Genomic DNA, 5,154 nt, shown 5'->3' with positions numbered 1-5,154 from the left:
GTAGATATCAGGGTTACAAATAGCAAATCTCTAATATTTGACTTGGAAAGAATAAAATAATAGTATGTTTCTTCAACTGTACTTTTCTCTGACAGTGAATTACAACAGGAGAAATTCAGACATCCATGCCATAGGTGCCAATGCATTTTTAGAAGCTGAAAAGTAAGTAGCAGCCCCAGCTAGCAGAGCTTTTTACTGATTTCAATCCATGGAATGTACCTTAGTTAAGTATAGATACTTATGACATAGTGATATAATTTAAAAGAAAAAAAAGTCATTTATATTTCACAACAAAATTTTTCTATAATATTAGTTACACTGAATTTACATGTAAGCCATAAATGTGAAAAATGAAGAAATCCAAGAAAATAAAAATGTATCATAAAATGATTTTGATTTAGGATAAATTGTTTTAATAATAATTATACAGTAAAAATTATATCTGCATAGTAATAAAAAAATATTAAAATCTATTCTTCATTTTGACATGCAAACAAAAATAGGTAATCAAATGAAAAAGGAGCTGATGGAGACCAATGAAGATAAAACAAATTCTATGATACGTAGTAATACATTTTGTAAGATCTATGTTGTTGATTATAAACTAGATACAAATTTACATACCTTGTACAAGTATAGTGTGTCAGACACTGTTAGGCCTGATCCAATCTATTTTTAGGTTCTTTCTTATAGGATTCCAGCAAGAGATGACCAAGTAGCTAGATTCTGGTTGATATGATTTCTGATATACTCATCTTGGGATATTTTTAAAATTTTTCTTATATAGTCAAACACCTTTCTCCTCTTCTTTCTCCCTGATGAAATGCACGCATTGCAACAAAGATATAGGATCTATATTGAGACCATATGATAATAAGACTAAGAAAAGAAAAATACAGTCATGAAAACAGTCCTGGTAGAGTTGATATAGTTGCTCCACTGAACTGACAGTCCTAAGAATGCTTGTCATCATATTCCAGAGCCTTGAATGTTAGCTGCATTCCATTATCTTTAGACTAAGCCCTACAAGAAATGAATACAAAGTACATTTTTGCTTTTGCCTCAGTTCCACTAGTTATAAGTAGATAGCATAATTGCAGAATTGTTTATAGGTTAATTGATAGTTTAAGGGCAAATTACAATCTAAGGAGATACTGTAAGAAGATAGTGCAGGAGATCTTCTTTAATTTATTTTAGGCTGAGAAGACAGAATTAAAAATCTTGCCATACTCTAGTCCTTGTATTGGCTTCAGCTAATCTGTAATTTATTCAGGCTGCCTGAAAATTATTTTATTCTGCTTGCCATGTAGTTTAAGGTTCTTGGACCACTGTATTTTCAATCCTTTTTATATATCTTTTGTCCGATTTGTGTATCTTATCTTTATATTTTTATCTTTATATTTTTATGCATCTTATCTTTATATTTTTATGAACACAAAATTGTTTGTTATTCTTTTCCATAGACAATCATCTTTTTTTTTTTTTTTTTGAGACAGAGTCTCACCCTGTCACCCAGGCTGGAGTGCAGGGGTGCTATCTCGGCTCACTGCAAGCTCCGCCTCCTGGGTTCACGCTGTTCTCCTGCCTCAGCCTCCCAAGTAGCTGGGACTACAGGCGCCCGCCACCACGCCTGGCTAATTTTTTGTATTTTTAGTAGAGACGGGGTTTCACCATGTTAGCCAGGATGGTCTCGATCTCCTGACCTCGTGATCTGCCACCTCGGCCTCCCAAAGTGCTGGGATTACAGGCGTGAGCCACTGCACCCGGCCGACAATCATCTTTTAAAGTTGGTAAAAATATAGCTTTAAGAAATAAAAAGAACATATTTTATATTGCCTTTATTTAATTCATTGCTAGCATGCTCTGTTTCTTTGTGTTGATGCAGGTGTTGTGCCAATGAATGACTTTATTCATTTTTAAATGTGAAAGTCTGTATTTCCTTTTAACTTTTGAAGATATTTTAACTGGATATAGAATTCAGGGTTGACAGCACTTTACAGATGTCAATATATTGTCTTCTAGACAACATGGTTTCTGGTATCTGGTGTCATTCTCACTTTTTTGTTTAATATACTATCTTATATTCCTCTGGCTACCTTCAAGACTTATAGATGTTTTTTGATATTGTTTATTTAAATGTGATATTCCTCTATGTTTTATACTCCTTGATGCTCTCTGAAGGTTTTGATTCTTCAGCTTGTTGTCTGTCACTAATTTTGAAAAATGTTTTGGTATTATTCTTCAAATATTTCTTTCATTCTATTCTTTTTTACAATCACATAGGCATCATGTTGCTAAGTCTCAGGAACATAGCCTTTACTAGTGCTTCTGTACCTCCCCTGACATTCTCCCATAGCTATTGGATGCCCTATTTTGCCCCATATCCCTATTATCTCTGGACCTGTTTCAGTTTGCGTAACTTCTGTTAACCTAGACTCAGTTATTCTTTGTTCACATGTGTTGAGTATACTAATGAGCCCTGCATCAGTGAGAGAAGTATAATCAGTCGGAGTTAAAGAGGGAAGAGCAGGGAGAATAGAGAATGAGTGGAAGGTTTTACGACAAAGTCTATCTGTGGGGCAAGCCATTAAGCTATATACTATCATGCAGGAGCTGAGGCTACAGTCTTGAGGCAGAATGTATGCTTCCACAGTGAAACCTGTTTGCTCTCATGGCTTTTAACTGATTAGATGATATGCATCCAAATCATTAGGGATAATTTATTTTACTTAAAGTGAAATGATTGTTGATTGTAACTACATCTATAAAATACTCAAGAACAACACCTAGATTAGTATTTAATTGAATAACTGGATACTATAGCCTAGCCAATTCAACACATGAAACTGTCACAAGCCAGTGCAACACATTTATCGTCTGTGTTGCTGTGTTTTCACTTCTATAATTTTTGTTTGTTATAATTTTCATATTTCTGCTGACATTACTCATATGATCCTGCATGTTCTGTACCTTCCCTGAAAGACTTCGACATATTTATCATAGAGAGGGAGATCCTGCATTGATGTTGTATCTGAATCTGACTTTGGATCTTGGGTGTGTATTGCTTTCCTTAGACTTACGTATGCCTCATATATTTCTTTTTTATGCCATAAGTTAAATTGAACTACAGTATATAAAATAACAGCTTTTACGCCTACAAATGACTACACCTTCTCTTTTTCAATGGTCACTTAATGTAAGAATTTGAACTATTATGATTAGGAAATGGACCAGGTTTCAAGTCTAGCGTTTTTTACATTTGTTCTTAGTACTCCCAGGTGTCAAATTCTTATAGAAATAATTTGTATTTGAAATGGGAGGGGCTGCTGTGATGAAATATTTATTTTTACTCAATGTCTGCTCTACCCTTAGCTTTAGGTCTTACTTATGTTTAGCATTTCAGGGACGGCCATCTTACAAGATCTTTCCTTCTCTACCTCTCACCAGTGTTTTACTATCATTGTTACTGGATTTTTGTTAGCCTAGTGGGAATGGGAGTGGCTGGGGACAGGCAGACATTCTTTGTTGCTTAAATGTAGCCTCAGTGGATCTCAGCAATGTGGTCTTTTCTAATGCTTCTGAACTTCCACCGGCTTTAGTGCTTAGCTCACCATATATACCTGCTCCTTAACAAGGTATAGGTTTATTTAGATTTTGGTCCTTTTCTCAAGATGAAAAGGGCTTTCCCTAGTTCCCTGACAGTGTTTGTGCCCTTACCCCAATAAACTGAACATTTGTTTTTATTAGGAAGTAAAGGAATAAAATTCTGGGTAGAACTTTTTGTCTCTCATGCAGCAGTTCCCCTTCTCCCAGGTCTGCATCACAAGGGACACACCCTTAAAATTTATCCAATCTATTATGTGAGTGCTCAGTAGGGTTCATAAAGAAAAAGTCTACAGAGGATACAGATGCCCCTATTTGTTAAAATTGCTAGGGGATTCACAATCCCCAGTCCACACTTGGCCTCCTCCAATTAGGGAACAATCCTGGCTACACTCTTCTTTCTTGTGTCCTGTTGCCTCTAGCCTAGCTAAAGCTGTCCCACATTTATGTCCCCTTACAGGCATTCACCCCTCCTTAAATAGAGCTCTCTGATGCATTCAACATAAGTCATCAACTTGAAGCCTGACTTGAACTTTTCATTGTAAGAGTGGGTGTGATGTCCTTTCTAGCTCTCTACATCCTTTACTGAAATCACAAGTCCCTCCCTCCCTTCTGTCTCCAAACCCCATCAGTTTGTGTTTGGCCCTGCATTAATTATTTGTCATTGCATAACAAATTACCACAGACTGGGTGGCAAAGGAACCCATGTTTATCATCACATAGTTTTTGAGGGTCATACCTCAGTGTATGTCATGGATGGATCTTCTGCTTCAGGTTCTTTCACAAGATTGTGATCGATGTGTCAGCCAGGCCTGTGTTTCATCTGAAGGCTCAACTAAGGAGGGATTGACTTCCATGGAAAACTATTCACAGGAGGTTTGATTGAGGACCTCTTTTTCTTGCTTTGACTGTGATTACCTATAGTTTCTTGCCATTTGGGCCTCTCCAACATACAGTTTGCTTTACTGAACTCAGCAAAGGGAAGAGTCAAAACAGAAGTTACATACTTATGCAGCCTAATCATGAGAATAGCTTTTCCATCCATCCATCACCTTTGCTGTATTCTGTTGGTTAGAAGCAACTCACTAGGCTAACTTATACTTAAGGGGAGACATTATTATACAAGGTTGTGAATAAGAGGCAGTGGATATTATTGAGGACCTTTGTAGTAAATGGCTGCCACAATTCTCAAAGTACATATAATTACTTAACTTTGCTGATCCTTTCATATCTCCAGGATCCATGGCTATAACTGCTACCAAGCTCTGGGCTGCAGTAGTGTATCATCCATAACCCAAATAAGGTAATGTAGAAGATTTCACATCGAAATATGTTATTCCTCTAGTCATTTAATAATAACTTAATATTTTCTGTATATTTGGGGTGCTGATACCCTATATGGTTATAATCTCTTGCCCTGTCAATCCAGAAACAAATATGAGCTTTCCAAATTCTCCAGGAAGAAAAATAATTTATGGCTAATTTGTAATTAGATGTAATGTTGAGATAAATTGAACCTGTCTATATTGTGACTGAATTACCGCTGTGGCT

Source organism: Pongo abelii, chromosome 7, assembly GCF_028885655.2.
Source record: "Pongo abelii isolate AG06213 chromosome 7, NHGRI_mPonAbe1-v2.0_pri, whole genome shotgun sequence".
Lineage (NCBI taxonomy): Eukaryota > Metazoa > Chordata > Mammalia > Primates > Hominidae > Pongo > Pongo abelii.
This window is presented reverse-complemented; position numbering follows the sequence as displayed.